The 22,005-nt window shown below is 38.3% G+C and overlaps 1 non-coding gene across 1 annotated transcript; it reads left to right on the top strand.

Annotated features, from left to right (window-relative positions):
- The first annotated feature begins 2,408 nt into the window (after window positions 1-2,408).
- LOC127675829 (U6 spliceosomal RNA) lies at window positions 2,409-2,515 on the top strand. Its single transcript, XR_007975520.1, has one exon. It is a non-coding gene; the product is annotated as a U6 spliceosomal RNA (small nuclear RNA).
- The last annotated feature ends 19,490 nt before the right edge of the window (window positions 2,516-22,005 follow it).

Below are 22,005 nucleotides of genomic sequence, written 5' to 3'. Positions count from 1 at the left end.
ACATGAGTGTTAGCGTAATGTGGTGCAGTGTATATTATTCAAATGTTGTATAAACATTGCTCCCCAATGATCTCTAATTGGTGAATAAAATTCTTCAACCAATGACTGGGCTGAGGAGGTAATAGGGCTAGACTTCTAATTCCAGCCACGGGGGGTGAGGGGGTTGGGGGGGAGTGTAGAAAGAGAAGGAAAAGAAGCGTTCAACATGAGGTAAGGGATAAAGAGACACCTAGTGGAAGATGGCACCGAAAGTGAAGAAGGAAGCTCCTGCTCCTCCCAAAGCCAAAGCCAAAGCGAAGGCCTTGAAAGCTAAGAAGGCAGTGTTAAAGGCGTACACAGCCACAAAATGAAGAAGATCCAAACGTCACCCTCCTTCTGGCAGCCCAAGACCCTGTAGCTCAGGAGGCAGCACCTGATTATGTTGCTCTAGATGTTGCCATCAAGATTGGGATCATCTAAACTGAGTCCAGATGGCTAATTCTAAATATACACTTTTTTTTCACCATAAAAAAAGAGAGGCACCAAGTGAACACAGATGGAGAAGAAAGAGCCAGATCAATTCTAATGTAAGTAACTCATGACTTTCAGTTGGGAAGCAGTGATATTATCTTAGAGGATTAAACTAGATTAATATCTGTTCAGTTATTGTGCCTTAAAACTTGATGAGTAAATCTTATAGTCTCTGTCTCACTTATTTGTAAGCTAGATGGGTTGGGAAAAACTGCCACTTTTAAATTTGTAGTAACACAGGACATCTATATTCATCTAGTTCCTACAGGTTCTTCAGACTTAAAATAGCAAAACAGCTAGAAAATGAACATTCATAAGGCAAACCTTTGAAGAACTTACCAAATAAAATCCATCTTACAGAACAAAGGTCTATCAAGGTACATTGTAAATGCATGAATTTTCCAATAAAATAAATAAAAATAATATTTAGAAATTAATATACAGATGGATACGGTACAACATGCCTTTAATACTAGCACTTTGCAAGCAGAGGAGGGCTGATATCTATAAGCATAAAGTCAGTCTGGTCAACATAATGAGTTTCACTTAACCATCCAAGGATATATGATTTCTAAAGCTAAAAAGTATAATGATAATAAATGGCATCCTCAACAAATGTTGCTGGCCAAATCAATGGCTTCATGGAGAAGAATGAAAAGAGATTCATTCTTATCACTCTACACAAATCTCAACTGCAACTGCATCAGAGACATCAGAGTAAGGCCAGATAACCAGGATCTGATAGAAGAGAGAGTGGGGAGTTGTCTTGAAATCATTTACAGAGGAAATTATTTTCTGAACAAAACATTTATTGCTGAGTAAATCTTATAGTCTCTGTCTCACTTATTTGTAAGCTAGATGGGTTGGGAAAAACTGCCAACTAACAACACCAATTAACAAATGGGAACTCATGAAACTGAAGTTTCTGCATGGAGAAAGAAACTATCCTTCAGACAAGGTAAAAGCCTACATAATTGGAAAGTATACTTACCAAGTATATATTTGAAGGAAAGATAATATTTAAAATAAAGAACTCAAAAAGACACACTGGACATCAAGAAAACAAATCGCTATATTAATCCTGCCAATCCAAGAGCATGGCAGATTTTTACATTTTCTGAGGTCTTCTTCAATTTCCTTCTTCAGAAACCTGAATTTCTTGTCATACAGATCTTTCATTTGTTTGGTTAGAGTCACACCAAGGTACTTTATATTGTTTGTGGCTATTGTGAATGGTGTCATTTCCCTAACTTCTTTCTCAGCCTGTTTATCCTTTAAGTATAGGAAGGCTACTGATTTGCTTGAGTTGATTTTATATTCAACCACTTTGCTAAAACTGTTTATCAGCTGTAGGAGTTCGCTGGTGGAGTTTTTTGGGTCACTTAGGTAGACTATCATATCATCTGCAAATAATGATAGTTTGACTTCTTCCTTTCCAATTTGTATCTCTTTGACCTCCTTATGTTGTCTAATTGCTCTAACTAGAATTTCAAGTACTATATTGAAAAGATACAGAGAGAGGGGGCAGCCTTGTCTAGTCCCTGATTTTAGTGGGATTGCTTCAAGTTTCTCTCCATTTAGTTTGATGATGGCTACCAGTTTGTTGTATATTGCTTTTACTATGTTTACATATGGGCCTTGAATTCCTGTTCTTTCCAAGACTTTTAGCATGAAAGGATGCTGAATTTTGTCAAATGCTTTTTCAGCATCTAATGAAACGACCATGTGGATTTTTGTTTGAGTTGTCATTCAGTGGAAAAAAGATAGCCTTTTCAACAAATGGTGCTGGTGCAACTGGAGGTCAGCATGCCGAAGAATGCAAATCAATCCATTCTTATCTCCTTGTACAACACTAACCTCCAAGTGGATCAAGGACCTCCACATAAAACCAGACACACGTACTCGCTTTGGCAGCACATATACTAAAATTGGAATGATACAGAGAAGATTAGCATGGCCCCTGTGCAAGGATGACACACAAATTCGTGAAGGGTTCCATATTTTTACAGATAATATGATAGTGTACTTAAGTGATCCAAAAAATTCCACCAGAGAACTTTTAGAGCTAATAAACAACTTTAGCAAAGTGGCTGGCTATGAAATCAACTCAAGCAAATCAGTAGCCTTCCTATACTCAAAGGATAAACAGGCTGAGAAAGAAATTATGGAAATGACACCCTTCACAATAGCCACAAACAATATAAACTATCTTGGTGTGACTCTAACCAAACATATAAAAGATCTGTATGAGAAGAACTGTAGGTCTCTGAAGAAGGAAATCAAAGAAGACCTCAGAAAATGGAAAAATCTGCCATGCTCTTGGATTGGCAGGATTAATATAGTTAAAATGGCCATCTTGCCAAAAGCAATTTACAGATTCAACACAATCCCCATCAAAATCCCAACTCAGTTCTTCTTAGAGTTAGAAAAAGCAATTCTCAAATTCATCTGAAATAACAAAAAACCCAGGATAGCTAAAACTATTCTCAACAGTAAAAGAGCTTCTGGCGGAATCAATATCCTAGACCTCAAGCAATACTACAGAGCAATAGTGTTAAAAACTGCATGGTATTGGCACAGCAACAGACAAGTGGACCAATGGAATAGAACTGAAGACCCAGAAATGAATCCACACACCTATGGTCACTTGATCTTCGACAAAGGAGCTGAAAACATCCAGTGGAAAAAGATAGCCTTTTCAACAAATGGTGCTGGTTCAACTGGAGGTCAGCAGAAGATTGCGAATTGATCCATCCTTATCTCTTTGTACTAAGCTCAACTCCAAGTGGATCAAGGACCTCCACATAAAACCATACACACTGAAACTAATAGAAAAGAAATGGGGGAAAACCCTTGAGGACATGGGCACAGGGGAAAAGTTTCTTAACAGAACACCAATAGCTTATGCTTTAAGATCAAGAATTGACAAATGGGACCTCATGAAATTACAAAGCTTCTGTAAGGCGAAGGACAGTATCAAAAGGACAAAACAGCAATCAACAAACTGGGAAAAGATCTTCACCAACCCTACATCTGATAGAGGACTAATATCCAATATATACAAAGAACTCAAGAAGTTAGACCCAAGAGAACCAAATAACCCTATTAAAAATGGGGCACAGATCTACACAAATAATTTTCACCTGAAGAAATTCAGATGGCTGAGAAGCACCTTAAGAAATGCTCAACATCATTAGTCATTAGGGAAATGCAAATCAAAACAACCTTGAGATTTCACCTCACACCAGTCAAAATGGCTAAGGTTAAAAACTCAGGAGACAGCAGGTGTTGGTGAGGATGTGGAGAAAGAGGAACAGAACACTCTTCCGCTGCTGGTGGGATTGCAAGATGTTACAACCACTCTGGAAATCAGTCTGGCAGTTCCTCAGAAAACTGAACGTGACACTACCAGAGGACCCTGCTATACCACTCCTGGGCATATACCCAGACGATTCCCCAGCATGCAGTAAGGACACATGCTCCACTATGTTCATAAAAGTCTTATTTATAATAGCCAGAAGCTGGAAAGAACCCAGATGCCCCTCACTGGAGGAATGGATACAGAAAATGTGGTCTATGGAATACTACTCAGCTATTAAAAATAATGAATTCATGAAATCTGTAGGCAAATGGTTGGAACTGGAAAATATCATCCTAAGTGAGATAACCTAATCACAAAAGAATATACATGGAATGCAAAAACTGATAAGTGGATATTAACTTGCCCAGAAGCTATGAATACCCAAGACACAAGTAGCATATCAAATGACTCCTATGAAGAAGTAAGGAGAGGACCTTGATCCTGGAAAGGCCTGTTCCAGCATTGTAGGGAAGTAACAGGACAGAGAAAAAGGAGGGAGGTGATTGGAGAATGAGTGTATAGAAGGCTTATGGGACACATGGGGTGGGGGGAACTGGGAAAGGGGAAAGCGTTTGGAATGTAAACAAAGAATTTAGAAAATAAAAAATAAATAAATGGAAAAAACCCAACAATTAATAAAAAGGGACCTCATGTGAGGAAAAAATAAACAAAACAAACAAACAAAAAACCCAGACACACTGAAACTAATAGAAAAGTAACTGGGGAAGACCTCCTGATGACATGGTCACAGGGGAAACATTCCTGAACAGAGCACCAATAGCTTATGCTCTAACATCAAGAATTGACAAATGGGGCCTCATAAAATTACAAAGCTTCTGTAAGGCAAAGGACACTGTCAATTGGTCAAAATAGCAACCAACAAATTGGGAAAAGATCTTAACCAACCCTACATCTGATAGATGACTAATATCCAAAACATACAAAGAACTCAAGAAGTTAGACTCCATAGAGCCAAATAGCCCCATTAAAAGATGGGGTACAGAGCTAAACAAAGAATTTTCACCTGAAGAATTTTGAATGGCTGAGAAGCACCTTAAGAAATGTTCTATGTCTTTAGTCATCAGGGAAATGCAATTAAAACAATCCTCAGATTTCACCTCACACCAGTTAGAATGGCTAAGATTAAAAACTCAGGAGACAGCAGGTGTTGATGAGGATGTGGAGAAAGAGGAAAATTCCTCCACTGCTGGTGGGGTTGTAAGATGGTGCAACCACTCTGGAAATCAGTCTGGTGGCTCCTCAGAAAACTGGGCATGACACTTCCGGAGTACCCCGCTATACCACTCCTGGGCATATACGCAGAGGATCCCCGGCATGCAATAAGGTCACATGCTCCACTATGTTCATAGAAGCCTTATTTATAATAGCCAGAAGCTGGAAAGAACCCAGATGTCCCTCGATGGAGGAATGGATACAGAAAATGTGGTATAGTTACACTATGGAATACTACTCAGCTATTAAAAACAATGAATTCATGAAATTCTTAGGCATATTGTTGGATCAGGAAAATGTCATCCTAAGTGAGGTAACCCAATCACAAAAGAACACACATGGAATGCAGTCACTGATAAGTGGATATTAGCTCAGAAGCTCTGAATACCCAAGACACAATTCACATATCAAGTCATTCCCAAGAAGAAGGAAGGAGAGGACCCTTGTCCTGGAAAGGCTTCATGCAGCAATGTAGGGAATTACTAGGACAGAGAAGTGGGAGGGGGTTGATTGGGGAATGGGCAGAGGAAAGAGGGATTATGGGATTTATGGAGAGGGGAGAACTGGAAAAGGGGAAATCATTTGGAATGTAAACAAAGAATGCAGAAAATACAAAAAAAAAAAGAAAAGAAAACAAATTAACCAAATTAAAATGGAGTAAAGGTCTAAACAGATTTTTCATAAGAAGAAACTCAAATATCTAAGAAGCACTTAAAGAAATGTTCAAAATTCTTAGTCATCTGGGAAATACAATTCAAAACTACTTTGATATTTCAATTTACATCACCCAGAACAAGTGACAGCCCATCCTGTCAAGGATGTGGAGTAAGGTTTCTATTCATCTATTGCTGGTAGGAGTGAAAACTTCTATTGCCTCTATGAACATCAGTCTCATAGTTCTTTGTGAAGCTGAAAATAGATCTATCTACCTCAAGACCCAGCTACACCATTCTTCGACATATAGCCAAAGGATGCTTCTTCCTACTACAAAGACACTTGTTCAACTGTGTTCATTGCTGTTCATACCAGAAATTGGAAACAGACTAGATGTTCACTGATAGATGTATTGATAAAAAAGGTGTGGTTAATTTACACAATGGAATATTATTGCTTAGCTACCAAAAACATGAAATCATGAATTCAATGATAAATAGATGGTGGTAGAAAATAATCATCTTGAGTGGAATAACTCAATTCCAGAAACAGAATTATGGTGTATATTCACTTATATGTAGATATTAGTTATTATATCATTGATAACCAAGTAGAGCCACAGATTGATAGCCCATTGATAACCCATAGAGCCACATAACCCATAAAGCCACAGATATTATGTACAGAGTAAAGGAGTACCATAGGGGTTAATATTCCTAGGAGTGAAAAAATTGTTATGGATAGAGAGGGGCCCTAGAGCTAAATGGGGGGATCCAATGGGGAAGGGAAGGGAAGAGTGGAGCAAGTAAAGGAATATGGGAGGAATATCTAAAGGTAAGAGTCATTTAAGGGTGTCACATTGAAACCTAACATAGTAGAAGCTTCTAAATTATATACTTATATATTAAGGCTATCTAAAAGATATCACCAAATAACTCAAGAGACAGCTCCCGTCAAATTGGTGTTATCTCATCACAAAATGTCAGAGATTACAGTACAAGAAATGAGCAATATATTGTAGGGTTGTAGCCTGGAGTGTTCTACCATAGAGCACAGCCACTTGGGGAGGAGGAACACAGGGAGTTTGACTGTGCTTTGCGGGGGGGGGGGGGGGGGGGGGGACATGTGCTGAGCTGTTCAGAAGTACCAAGGAACTGCTTAGAGGGTGAGAAAGTAGTCTTAGATGTTAGAGAGCTAAAGCTGTTCAGGAGGGTGGGGTATCTGGGCCTTATACAAGGAGAAAACATCTAGCCAAGGAACTAGGTGGGTGGTGGGTGGGAGGGGAGCTCTGGCTCAATCGTCTCCTCAGGGATGATGATTGTCCTTAGCTTGGCAGATGTAGACTTGGTGGTGGTTGTGGCTAGGAGCTCAGAGATGAGTTCTACTGGAGATTAGGCTGTGTCTCTGTAGTTGTAGGCCTGCTTCGTGGCTCCCCACAGGCAGATTTTGTGAAAAGAGACAGTCCATGTTTCTAAACAGTTTATTGTCATGGCACTAGATGCATAAAACCATACCCCACATTTCAAGATAGGCCTAAGATTAAATACCTTTTGCAAGGAGAAATATGTGAGAAGGAAAGTCTTTTGTCTAAGACCTCCAGGCTTCTAGGTACCTCATTATCATGGAGAACTGTTTTGGGCTTATGTGACCACAGGTCATGTCCCTTTTATGTGGGAAGCTTGGCACATGTTATAAGTCAGGAGTCTGGCAGGCAGCTGGGAGTCACCTGTGCCTCAGATGTGTGCACCCCTAGTCTCCAGGCAATGTTCCAGGCACAGTTTGATGTTCCACAATATATGACTAAATTATCAACCAAAGGGTCCTCACTGGAACTTCTGGACAATGCAGGCCACTGTCAAGGCTATTGAGATGCTCTCTATAAGCTGACTGTAAAGATTTATAGCTGAATTCAATACCTACACAACTCATTAAACACAGAGGATTTGAGCTGTCTATCTAGAGCCTTCAACACTTAGAATTAGTGTTCATGGTACTGGAAGCTACTTTGAACTCTACCAAAGGAGAAACATACACCAACCCAGGTACAAACTCATAGACCTACAATGGTGACCTTCCTGCAATATGCACTAATATAATAATGGCACAAGCCATGGCAGTAACCAACAACTAATACCTGATTAGATTTAAGACCAAAACATAAGGTGGAATCCCATCCCTGACATTACTCAAGTGGCCAAAACCTAAGACTAGATAGGCCAGGGATGTAGTTAAATACCAAATAGCACTTTTCTGCTAATGGAATATAATAATAAAATGGCTTCTAATTTTGCTAGATTTATACATCACTGCCTTACTTAGTCAAGACCCACAATGTGCAAAGAATGAGAGACTTAGGAACTTTCAGTCCTAAGTGAGATATCTCCATCAAATCCCTCCCCTTATGGCTCAGGGAACCTTGCAGAAAAGGAGTTGGGAAGATTATAGAAGGGAATCAAGCAAATAAGACCTAAACATAGCAGGGCAGATACATATATTAACTCACAGACTGTGGCAACCTTATCAGATAAGGTCCCAGTACTGAGTGGAAAAATAAAAGCAGGCCCCAGAACCTAAACCAGAAGCTAGCTGCAAATGAAAGCCAGGCACAAATGAAAAAACAAAATAGTCCAACAGATTCTCACTAGGGATGAAAACCACTCTTAATTGTAGGGCCCACACCCAGTGGTAGATGACTATCAAAAAACAAACTCAACAACATCTTTGGAGGTTCTTTATTATGTTTATTCAGAACATTTTTAATTTTAATGTTATTTGATTCAGTTTTACTTTATTACTTTACAGCTCCTTTATGGGTTCCAGTTTAATGCTTTTATGGGAATCCTATGTGTGCCATACTTGGGATGATCTTGGGATCTTTTGAAAGCTTGAAACTAAGAGAGTGTAACTTTCTACATATATATATATATATATATATATATATATATATTTACTTTGCCTTATCTTGGGACCTTCTTCTTCTTCTTCTTCTTCTTCTTCTTCTTCTTCTTCTTCTTCTTCTTCTTCTTCTTCTTCTTCTTCTTCTTCATTCGAGTTGCTTGTTTTTATTTTTTTCTTATTTTATTATTTATTAGATGCCCATTTATTTTTAACCAGAGATAGAAAGGTTATGGATTCAGATGTTAGGGGATATGGGAAGGATCTCTGAGGAGTTGGGGGATGAGAAACTGTAATCAGAATATATTGCATGGAATATAATCTGTTTTCAATACACAAAAAAGGAAAGCAAAAAATAAATAATAAAATCACCTATTAAAAAGCTGACTAGTATACTAAGGATAGTAAATAATATCCATGAGAAAAAGTGCTAATTAAAGTAATGGCCCACCGATTTAAGCATTGTATTCTCATGTATTTCAAATCAATAATTTTCAGTCTCTTAAGTTTCAAGCTTGCAAAAGATCCCAAGATACAGCCACAGTGCATTAAAAACAAAGTGGGCATAAATGTGCTCTCTAAAATGGTTTGAAATACAGATGTGTTCAATGCAAAAAGAAGCTGTAAGGTTAATTCTGTTCTTTCCTATTCTCACTTCTGCAAATCTTCCCCTGATCTTTCATGGTGTGTTTTGTGCCACTGGAAGAAAGCTAAATGTCTACTACTGGTATTACCCAAAGTGTTCTGCTGTCTGAACTCTAGTTAAACTCTTGATTCAAGGTAGGTGATAGCATCTAGAGATTTGTGGGCTGGAAGTAAGGGGAGTAAGAGAGACGCATTTAAAAAAAATCCCTATATAATGGACTCTCATCTCTATTTTAATATAATTTATTCTGCAATGAAAGGAAAGCTTATTTGAAGAAAGCCTTGTAATAACACTATTCTATGAGATGCTGGCACTTCTGAAGCAAAGCTAGGGACCCACTTGAGGTTGGATAGTGTATTGAAGTATCTGATGTGTTGGTAATACCTTTTACTTACTAAAGTCTTCTTTTAGCTTTTAAATAACTGTTTCTTGAAACTCAATTTTTTTATTTTATTGAGTCCAATCTACTAAACAATTGTGTAAGAGTAATTTCAGGTTTTGAGGAAATTAAAAACCAGTGAAAGCTAAGCAATGTGATGGCAAAGATGTACTAAACCTTTAGTTCCTTTAGTTCTATTCACCCTATTTTATACCAAGGACAGGATTACTTAACAATATGCTATTTCTAATCAAAATACTACTCAATAGCTATCAATATCATTGTTAACAATGATGTATGACTCTAAATATCACAACTGACTCATTAAATCAAGATATACTATAGCAGGTTTTCAATATATATAAGACTGTATTATGTTTCCATAACTTAGTAACTTTCTAATGCATATATGCTGTACAATTCATTAACAAATGGCTTTGGATCAATGTCTGCTAGGTTAAAGTAACATTAAAGCAAGAAGCACTAGTGTGTATTTGATAGTATGGGGAACATAGATGATAAAAATACGCTGCACAATTTAAAAAAAATATTAAAGAAGGATTCTGAGAGTAAATTTAGAATGGCAAATACACTTTTGATTTAAACATTATATAGCATATCATATAAACTACTGCTATTAACTGTCTCCATTTCTTATTTTGTCAAATAGAGTAAATTTAGCCCTTCATGGATAAATGGACTCAATAAAATTCAAATGTACCACAATATTAATTTTTTATAGAAGGTCTCCTCTTGTAATGTTAGCTGGTCTAGAATCCAATATGTAGGTCAGGCTATCCTTGAACTCACAGAAATCTGCCTGTCCTTCACATTAAGTGGTAGTATGAGAGATATGTACCATCATATAGGTTTCCTGTGTTGTAATTTTTACTCAATTTCCCATTTTTTAAATCTTCCACTTCAGGTTTGGTTTTTGGTTTTTGTTATTTTGTGTTTTCATTCATCAGTAGCTAGGATTGCTTTGTGTAACTGTTGTACTTCCTATTGTTTAGCAATTATATGATCTGCCTTGGGTTTTTTGTTATGATGACAAGTCCATCTCTGTAGAAGATGATGCATTAGAATAAGCCTGAGACTAGGTAACGGGTGAACTGTTTTAAAAATATAATGCCAAGTAGGATTCATTTATTTGTCTTCTCTGAAATGAAAGTAATTTGAAGATGAAATTCTATCTTGTTTTTGTCTAGAAAATATTACAACCTACAGGCACATGACATTGTGCTTCTTACTATGTGGAAATAATTTAGTGGTAAGTCAAAATGAGTTCATCCTTATATAAACAAGATTTTTAAACTAGTACTTTTTGAAATGAGCATGGCATCAGGCACCATCATTGCTCTATTTCATTGGGTTTTTTTTAATTTTTTTTTATTTGATAAATTTTGTATTTACATTTGAAATGATTTCCCCTTTTCTAGACCCCCACTCCCCGAAAGTCCCATCAGCCCCCTTCCCTCCCCCTGTTTTCCCACCCAACCCTTCCCACTTCCCCGTTCTGGTTTTGCCCTATACTGCTTCACTGAGTCTTCCCAGAACAAGGGGCCACTCCTCTGCTCTTCTTGTACATCATTTGATGTGTGCATTATGTTTTGGGTATTCCAGTTTTCTAGGTTAATATCCACTTATTAGTGAGTGCATACCATGATTCACCTTTTGAGTCTGGGTTACCTCACTTAGTATGATGTTCTCCAGCTCCATCCATTTGCCTAAGAATTTCATGAATTCATTGTTTCTAATGGCTGAGTAGTATTCCATTGTGTAAATGTACCACATATTCTGTATCCATTCTTCTGTTGAGGGACATCTGGGTTCTTTCCAGCTTCTGGCTATTATAAATAGGGCTGCTATGAACATAGTGGAACATGTATCCTTATTACATGCTGGGGAATCTTCTGGGTATATGCCCAGGAGTGGTATAGCAGGATCTTCTGGAAGTGAGGTGCCCAGCTTTTTTGTTTACTTCTAAGTAAGACAGTTTTGTGACTTGTTCTTCCTAGTTATCCCTAACATAGTCCTTTTTCTTTTACTGGTTGTAAGATAGTGAACAGGTTTAGTTGGGTATGAGATGTAAGCACAGTGGAAATCCTCAGAAATGCAGAACAATCAATCGTCCAGGCTACCACATTTGGTCATTGGTCATATTTACCCCATAGTCATTGGAGATGAATCATTTCTCTAGTATCAAGTCTTCAACTTTATTTCTATTGATCTTTGTGAACCCCAGATTATTTGAAATGTAGATCTTCTGAGGATTCTACAAAGGGCCTTAATGACATTTTCCTTATTCTATACTTTAGTACCAATAGAGATGATAACTTGACCATTATGTCCTATGGCCATAGGCATCCTACAAACCCGTTTGAAGCCTATATGCACTAGCACCAGTCATCATTTTTAACTATATTGTATGAGAAAGGTGAGGCCTCAGTAGAATTTAAAAACTGTCTTTGCCATAACTCTTTATCATGAGCTTGGCAAAAATATAGGTAGCATCCAGAGCTTTAGGGAAGAATATTCCACATTGAGTTGATACTGTGTGGCTACAATGTGGTAATTCATCCCCTTTTGCCTTCCCCCCCCAAAAAAATATGTGCATGTAGCATAATGGATACCTTAGCGGAAGCAATAACTTGGTATATCTTGTCCTTATATTATCAATTATAGTATAAACATCTATGGCCAGTGATGACACAGTATCTTCAGTGGTGCACCCACAGGGAAAAAAGAGCATTGCTATTTGTCTCCATGTCAATTTCATAGGAAAAAAATAGCTATGCATTCATTTTAACACACTAATATTGCATTTAGAGTCACCAATAATGTGTCAGTGTCCTATCAAGGAAAATAAATAACATATAATAGATAAAATGGCTTAGAGTAATTTAGCTAAGAGCAAAGCCAGATTTTAAATTTTCTACTTCTCTTTTCCAATGTTTGCTGTCATTTTCTGTTTATTGTAGGGGTCTACAATAAACATAGGCATAGGGGTCTATGCCTGCCTGAATACCATGTTGTTAATCTTTAATCCAAGGCATGCAAGGTTTGTTTTTACATTGTTCTCTTAAAGAGAGATTTAATAAAATGACTAGAAATTGCATTGAATCTATAGATTGCTTTAGGTAAAAATGGCCATAGCTACAATTTTAATCCTACCAATACATGAGTATGGGGTGTCTTTCCATCTTCTGATATTTTCTTCAATTTCTTTCTTTAAAGACTTGAAGTTCTTGTCACACAGGAACTTTCAATTGCTTGGTTAGAGTTACACCAAGATATTTTATATTTTTTGTGGCTGTTGTGAAGGATGTTGCTTCTGTAATTTCTTTCTCAACACATTATTCATCCATACAAAGGAGGGCTACTGATTTTTTCTTAATTTTGTTTCCAGCCACTTTGCTGAAGGTGATTATCAGCTGTGGGAGTTCTCTGGGAGAATGTTTGTGGTCACTTATGTATACTATTATATCATTGGCAAATAATGATACTTTGACTTCATCCTTTTAATTTATAGCACCTTGGTCTTCTTTAGTAGACTTATTGTTCTAGATAGAGCTTCAAGTAGTTTATTGACCACATACAGAAAGAGTAGGCAGGTTTGTTGTCCCTCAACTGAAGAATGGAAAAATAAAATGTTGAACACTTACAAAAGGTAATAGTACTTATCATCATGCAATTTCCAAACAAATGGATAGAACTAGAAAATATCAAACTGTTTGAGGTAACACAGACCCAGAAATATGCTCATGGTATATACTCATTCATTTTTTGGACGTGAACAATAAAATTTATTTTGAAAAGAAAATAATCATCTTTGTATTCCACGTACAGAGGTTTATTCCTGATTCCTGTGGGTGATACTTTAGTAATACTTCTTCAGGCACAGCATGGTGCCTAGCTCTCTGTCCACAGGCTGGGTAACTAATCTTCACCCAGATCATCACACCTTAAATCATCAACCACTCAGCTTTCAAACTCTGGGTCATTTGAAGATGGTTCAGTTCTGCAGATATTGGGTGGTGACACTGCTGTGGGTGGTACCAACATAAAGAGCCCCATGGAGTGACTGTCAGTGTTCTGTATATCTGGCTCTTGTAGATGGCAATCTGTCTTGAGTCTTCTACTAGGGAATTGATGTCCATGCCTAGGTGACTGAGGGGACAGTAACCCCATGCAAACAGCTGTGGGGGTAGTAGATGGAGGGAACTTGAGAAGCACCTTACCCTGATTAGTTGGCTTCTGTTAGGACAGAGAACAGTCCCCATTGAGGAAGTTCTCCAAGATGTCTCAGATAGTGTTATCCTATAACAAGGGGGTCAGGATAAGATGTAACCCAACACCTGGGATCATAACACATTTTTCTTCTCTTGTTATCAGTACACACACTTGTGAATCTGGCTTTGCTCTACCATCCTGTCAACCAGCAGGAACCTCTTCTATTGAGAAGACCTGTGTGCCTTTCTTCCACCCAGTGTGCTTTTGTTATAAAAGGTGGCCCTTTCCCAGGTGTTTGCAGGTGAGGCTGGCTGAAGGGGTTGTTCCATGCTGAGTGATGCTCCTGATGTTTTTCTGCAGTTTCCAAAGCATCAGGCTTTGGCATAGTTACTGATTGATTCCAGAAGGACCCGGCCTTTCTCAGACTTGGATCTCCTCAAAAGAGAGTTGGTAGGTCAGGCTCACTTTGCATATGGCTAGATGCCCTGGGCCAAAGAGAGGAATAAGGCCTGTTCTGGTTTCTCATGACTCCTTGTTTGGAATACAGATTCTCTCATTTCAAGCAAACTTAACTAGCATCAACTGTACATGAGGCACATTAGGAGGACTCTCTGTGTCTCTCTCTGTCTCTGTCTCTGTCTCTCTCCCTCCCCCCCTCTCTCTCTCTCTCTCTCTGTGTGTGTGTGTGTGTGTGTGTGTGTGTGTGTGTTTCCAACCAGATGAAAAAAGAGTAGCCATCAAATGACTCAAGTTTGAATGTACCCTGCATAATCAGAGACTAGAGCTGGTAGGTTTGTGAAAGTTGTAGGATCTCAGTAGCCATAATGGTATGGAAGTTGGCAGCATTGCTGCAGGGCTGAGGTATCTCTGCACACTCTGTACTCATTTCTGGTCTCTAGATGGACCTTCATTCCTTCAAATTTTCTGTTGCTGGCTCTAACCTGGTGAGCCACATATCCTGGACACCTGCAACAGGTCAGGTCCTCTGGATATCTTCCTCTACCATTAAGGCTACTGTCACCTCAGCTCACAGGTGACATGGATCTGGACTGACATTCTCACTGTGCATGAAAGTTCTCTGAATTTTGGTGTTTCCATTGTAATTGCCAGCACTCCATGGATCTTTTCCAGGGTCTTGTGAGTCCTGTACAGAGCAACGCACTGGGCCAGGTCTAATCCAGAAATGATGCTCAGCATAGAGCTCCCTGACTTTCTCTTCTCCATTGCTGGTAGAGTGCAACCTTGTACAACCATTTTGGAAATCAATCTGGTGGTTTCTCAGAAAAGTGGAAATAATTCTACCTAAAGACCCAGATATACTACTAGGGACATATACCAAAAGATGTTCCACCATATCACAACTATACTTGCTCAACTATGTTCATAACAGCTTTATTCATAATAGCTGGAAACTAGAATAACCCAATTGCCCCTCCGCTGAAAAATGGATAGAGAAAATGTGGTACATTTCCATAATAGAATACTACTAAACAATTAAAAACAAGAACAACACAAAATTTGCAGGCAAATGGATGGAACTAAAAGATATCCTGAGTGAGGTAACCCAGACCTAGAATGACATACATGGTATGTACTCACTTATAAGTGGATATTAGCCATAAAGTACAGGATTACCATGCTATAATTCATAGACCCAAAAGAACCTAACTAACAAGGAGGGCCCAGGGGAAGATGCCCGACTCTCATTCAAATGAGGAAATAAAATAAATATCAAAGGTTTGTAGAGGGAGGGAACTGGGTGGGAGAAAGTTTGGGGAGGGTAATGTGGGCAGGGATTGGTATGAGGAGACTTATGATGAGGGGAATTGGAGAGAGAATGTAAATCAGTGTGGGGGGGCATCTCAGGGTGAGCCAGAGACTTGGGATTGGGAAGGCTCCTGGGGGTCTATGGGAGTGACCCTGACTGAGACCCTAGCAGCTAGGGAAGAAGCTGATATGGCCACCTCCTATAACCACAGAGGATTTCCATTAGAGGGGGGAGAACATCAACCTTCCTCCAAAGCCTTTGACCCAACATTTTCCCTACCTACAAGTTGTACAGGGATAAAGCTAGAATAGAGAGTGATAGGATAGCCAACCAGTGGTTGGCCCAACTTGAGACACATCTCATGGGAGAGACTCAACCCCTAACATTATTAATGATACTGTACTAAGATTGCCAAGAGGAGTTTAGCATAATTGTGTTCTGAGAGGCTTCATACAGCAGTTGATGAAAACAGATGCAGAGACCCATAGCCAAATATTAAGCAGAGTTCAGGAAGAGTGGGAGGAAGAACTACGGAAGCTTGAAGGAGCTGACAGAACAATAAGGCCTACAGAGTCTATTAACCTGTGCCCCTGGGGGTCAACAGAGAGGGAATCACCAACCAAAGAGTATGTAATGCCAAAGTTAGGTCAACTATACGTATGTAGCAGATGTGCAGTATAGTCTCCATGTAGTGGGGCTGACTTTGGCTTTGTTGCCTCCTTTTGGATCTGCTTCTCCTGACTGGACTGTCTTGTCTAGACTCAGTGGTATAGGATGCAACTAATCCAGATGTAATTTGATATGTAAGGGCAGGTTGGTACTGGGGGCAGGGGGAGTGTCCCTTCTCAGAGGATAAAGGGAGGGAAATGGAGCATGGGAGTGTTAAAATGAGACTGGGAAAGGTGATAAAATCGTGATGTAAAATGAATAAATAAGTTAAATAATAAATAAATAAATAAATAAATAAGCTAAATAAATAAATAACAAACTAATGAAACAAACAGTCTGAGTACAGTAGGACAGCAGTCAAGAATCTTAGAAGAAGAAGTTTTTTGGTAATTTTCTCTCAAGTTACCACAAGCAAAGATCAACAATGCAATGTAAGGCAAACCAATGCATGCATGTCATCAGCAAAGACTAGGAAGAACAAGGCAATCCAAAACTTGAGCTCCCACTGTCTGTGTGGTCATATTTATATTCTTTCTAAACATCATGTGTCCTTTCAAATGTTTGTTATAGCAAAGAATCCTTTCACCTGTGTCTTCTTCAGTAAGACGTTCTGTTATGTGTCTACCTTAATAAGGCATTCTTTTACATATCTGTCCCAGCAAAACATCATGATAACCTAACTGAGTCTCCAAAGAAATCAGAAATTTCCACTTTGCCCCTATATTTATTTAGGGCATTTTATCTTCCTCCATATATATATATATATATATATATATATATATATATATATACAATATGCACATGCACACATACACACATACACACACACACACACACACACACACACACACACACTTGTTCCATGTATTCAGCCTTCTCCCATTCATACTGCATAGCAGAATGACATTTTATCAGTGCTTTTAAAGAAGAAATTAGATAATGCTTCCTGCTGCCATGCCTTTGTATTAAAAGTCTGTGTTCTATTCACATTAAACTACTTGCATCTCATATCCTATTCATTTCCACTCTTACAACAGTTTTGAACAGAGTAGTCCCTGCCTAGTATTTACCCTTCAGAATTCAAATTTCCTTCTTAGATATGAAGCTATTCTTTAGATCTTGTCCAAGATTGAATTCCTCTAAGAAAACTCCTGATTCCCAAAGAGCTATTATCTACACTACCCTAATTTTAAAAATGGCACTCTGCAATTCTTTTAACATATCACCGATATTAGTAAATTTTAGTTGCCTATTGATATAGTTTTTTTAACCAGACTGAAGGCCCTATGAAAACAGTTTTATTTTATTAATAATTATATCTCCAAGGCAGAGAAAATGACTTCAAATAGATTTCTTGATATAATAAACTGGACTCTTACTCTTATTTTTACTCTAAACTCACAAATTTTACTTCAGAGTCTCAATAGCTAAACAGACAACTTGGAATACACACACTTTCAAGTTCACCAATGGACTAATGCTAGGATTGGTCTACAAACCCAGAAACTAATCATAATAAAGCTTTATATAAAGTTAAGTTAAATGCAGTGTATAACACATATTATACAAAATAACATTAAAGTCATGTGCAAATAATTATTATTTTATTTTTGTATTATATGCAGAACTCATTCACAGAAGATTAAAAATAGTAGGGAGCCTTCCCTTTATAACTAATGTTGGGCAAATTCAAAACATCCCGTTGAGATAGAGGATGCTCTCCGGAAGATGTGGAAAAAAAAGTGAATCCTGTTGATTCAAGAATATTGAAAGAGTTATTAAATGAATGGCCATTTTTATCTGTGGTAGTTTGAATGAGAATGTCTTCCATATGTTGATATGTTTGAATGCAAGGTCCTCAGAAGTACAAACTGTGTAGGAAAATTAAGTAGACGTGGCATTGTTAGAAGAAATAAGTCACTGTGTGTAGACTTTGAGGATAAAAAACCCCACAGCACTTCAGTTGTATCTCTCTCTCTGCCTTGTCCCTGTGGAACAAATAACATCTCTTAACTACTTTTCCAGTGCCATCCATGTCCCTGACTGAAGGCATGTTCATGATAGTCATGAATTCTAACACCCTCTGGACCCATAAACCCCAAATGAACTGCTTTAATTTATAAGTTGTCTTGGTCAAGCTCTCTCCACACAGTGGTAGGAAAGTAACAAACATAGAAGTTGGTACCAGAAGTTGGGTATTCCTGTGACAGGCCAGATCATGCTGGTTTTTGTTTTGTTGTTTTGTTGTTCTGTTTTGGTAGAGTGAGCAATTTAGTACTTTGAATTAGAAATACGGTTGAACATTGCAAGCAAGGTATAATGTACCATCCTAGTACTTGTTTAAAGAAATGTGGACTGTGAAGGCCTAGCTCAAGAGGTATCAAAGGACAATGTATTAGTAACTGGATTAGAGTCATTCATGTCATATTTTGGCAAAAATTATGGCATTCATTGTTGTAAAACTCTGCTTGAGACTAATCTGAAGAGTTTTGGACTAATTAATTGGCAGAGGAGATGTAAAGACAGCCTAGTATTGACTATGACATGTGGTCCTTAGTGATTACATTTATGCAGGTCTACAATGAAAAAGAACAAGCATGGAAAAAAGAAAAAGAGCACCAGGAAATGCAATCCCATAATAAAGACTTGTATGCAAAGAGATGGGAAGTTTAAGGAAAGGGCCGATGCTAAATAGAATAAAAGGAAAAGAGTCCTCACAGCAAGACCCCACCTAGCTAAAATTCCAACTCAGAGAGAAGATGGATAAGGAATCCTTTGCTCTTACAGCAAAGGAAATTTTACTCAACAACAAAACAAAAACAACAAAACATAAACAAATGAAAGCTCATACAAATGTAACTCAAGCATAGCCCAAGCAGGTAGGCAAACTCATCACTTGGTTTGGGCTGTAGCATAATGAAGGATCCTGAAATAAAAGGTTGTAGAATCTTCAACCAGGGTTAATGAAACATTCTGATACCAGGATTGTGGGAAGGGAGTTCCTGCATAGGGTCCTAAGAGGATATTGTGAAGATGAAGCCTTGACTGCATTTAAGACCAGAAAAATGGAGAAAATGCCAGAGCCATAGAATCTTTGCCAGGAAGTGCTACATACAGGAAGTGAAATCCAACTAAAAGAGGGAAATTTGTTACAGTCAGCAAAGCAGGAAGGGACATGCTACCTAAACCCTTTGAAATCAGGTAGGTAGTTGAAAGATTTGGAGTTGTCCCTGCTGCATTTAATCCTGCTTTGGTCCAATATTTCCTCATTATGCCCCCCTGCTTTCATTTTGAAATTATAATGGCTATTCTATGCCATTATAAGTTGAAAGTACAAAATTTCTTTGGCTTTACAAGGGATTTCAATTAAAAAAATATGTGCAAATATTTCACAAGAAAAAAATACCTGAAAAGAAAGAAACCATTTCCCCTATTTAATAGCATTTGATGTATTATATCTCAGACAATTTCTTGGATATTTAGATGAGTAACTTCAGCAAAGTGGCTGGATATAAAATTAACTCAAGCAAATCAGTAGCATTCCTATACTCAAAGAATAAACAGGGAGAGAAAGAAATTGAGGTAAAGACTCCCTTCAAAATAGTCACAAACAATATAAAATATCTGGGGCTGACTCTAACCAAACAACCAAATATCTGTATGATAAGACCTTCAAGTCTCTGAAGAAAGAAATCAAAGAAGACCTTAAAAAATGGAAAGATCTCCCATGCTCATGGATTGGCAGGATTAATACAGTAAAAATGGCCATCTTGCCAAAAGCACTATACAAATTCAATGCAATCCCAATCAAAATCCCAACTCAATTCTTCATAGAGCTAGAAAGAGCAATTCACAAATTCATATGTAATAACAAAAAACTCAGGAGAGCTAAAACTATTTTCAACAGTAAAAGAACTTCTGGGGGAATCAGTATCCCAGACCTCAAGCAGTACTACTGAGCAATAATGTTAAAAACTGCATGGTATTGGCACAGGGACAGGCAAGTTGACAAATAGAATTGGATTGAAGACCCAGAAATGAATCCACACACCTATGGTCACTTGATCTTTGACAAAGGAGCTTATTTCATCATGTGGAAAAAAAGGTAGCCTCTTGAACAAATGGTGCTGGCTCAACTGATGGCTAGCATGGAGAAGAATGCAAATCGATCCATTCTTATCCCCTTGTACTAAGCTCAAGTCCAAGTGGTTCAAGGACCTTCACATAAAACCAGACACACTACAACTAATATAAAAAGAACTGGGGAAGTGCCTTGAACACATAGGCACAGGGGAAAATTTCCTGAATAGAACCCCAATAGCCTATGCCCTAAGATGAAGAATTGACAAATGGGACCTCAAAAATTTACCAAGTTTCTATAAAGCAAAGGATACAGTCAATAGGACAAAACAGCAACCAACGAATTAGGAAAAGATCTTTACCAACTCTACATCTGACAGAGGACTAATATCCAATATATACACAAAACTCAAGAAGTTAGACTCCAGAGAACAAAATAATCCCCCCCCCAAAATGGGATATAGAGCTAAACCAAGAATTTTCACCTGAGGAATATCGAATGGCTGAGAAACACCAAAGAAATGTTCAAAATCCTTAGTCATCAGGGAAATGCAAATCAAAACAACCCTGAGATTTCACCTCACACTTGTCAGAATGGCTAAGATAAAGAACTCAGGAGAAAACAGGTGCTGGAGAGGTTGTGGAGAAAGAGGAGCACTCTCCATTACTGGTGGGATTGCAAGATGGTAAAACCTCTCTGGAAATCAGTCTGGCGGTTCCTCAGAAAACTGAACATACTACTGGAGGACCCTGCTATACCACTCCTGAGCTTATACCCAGAGGATTCTCCCTCATGTAATAAGGACACATGCTCTACTATGTTCAGAGCAGCCCTATTTATAATAGCCAGAAGGTGGAAAGAACCCAGATGTCCCTCAACAGAGTAATGGATACAGAAAATGTGGTATATATGCACAATGGAGTATTATTCAGCCATTAAAAACATTCATGAAATTCTTAGACAAATGGATGGAATTGGAGAATATCATCCTGAGAAAGCTAACCCAATCACAAAAGAACACTTATGGTATGCACTCACTGCTAAGTAGATATTAGCCTAGAAGCTTGGAATACCCTAGACACAATTCACATATCAAATGAGGCCCAAGAAGGAGGAAGAACAAAATATGGATACTCTAGTCCTTCTTAGAAGAAGGAATAAAATACCCACAGAAGGAGATACAGAGATAAAGTGTGGAGCAGAGTCTGAAGGAAAGATGATCCAGATACTACCCCATCTAAGAATCCATCCCATATACAGTTCCAAAACCCAGTCACTATTGTGGATGCCCACGAGTGCTTGCTGACAGGAGCTGGATATAGCTGTCACCTGGGAGGCTCTGCTAGTGCATGACAAATACAGAGGGGAAACTCTCAGCCAGCCATTGAACTGAGCACAGAGTCCCCAATGGATGAGATAGAGAAAGGACCAAAGGAGCTAAAGGAGTTTGCAGCACCATCGGAGGAACAACAATAGAAGTCACCAAGTACTCCCAGACCTCCCAGGGACAAAAACATCAACCAAAGAGTACACTTGGAGTTACCCATGGCCCCAGACACATCAGCAGCAGAGGATG

This window comes from Apodemus sylvaticus, chromosome X (assembly GCF_947179515.1).
Source record: "Apodemus sylvaticus chromosome X, mApoSyl1.1, whole genome shotgun sequence".
NCBI classification, from domain to species: domain Eukaryota; kingdom Metazoa; phylum Chordata; class Mammalia; order Rodentia; family Muridae; genus Apodemus; species Apodemus sylvaticus.
Note: the sequence above shows the minus strand (reverse complement) of the source record. Positions and strands in the feature narration are given on the sequence as shown.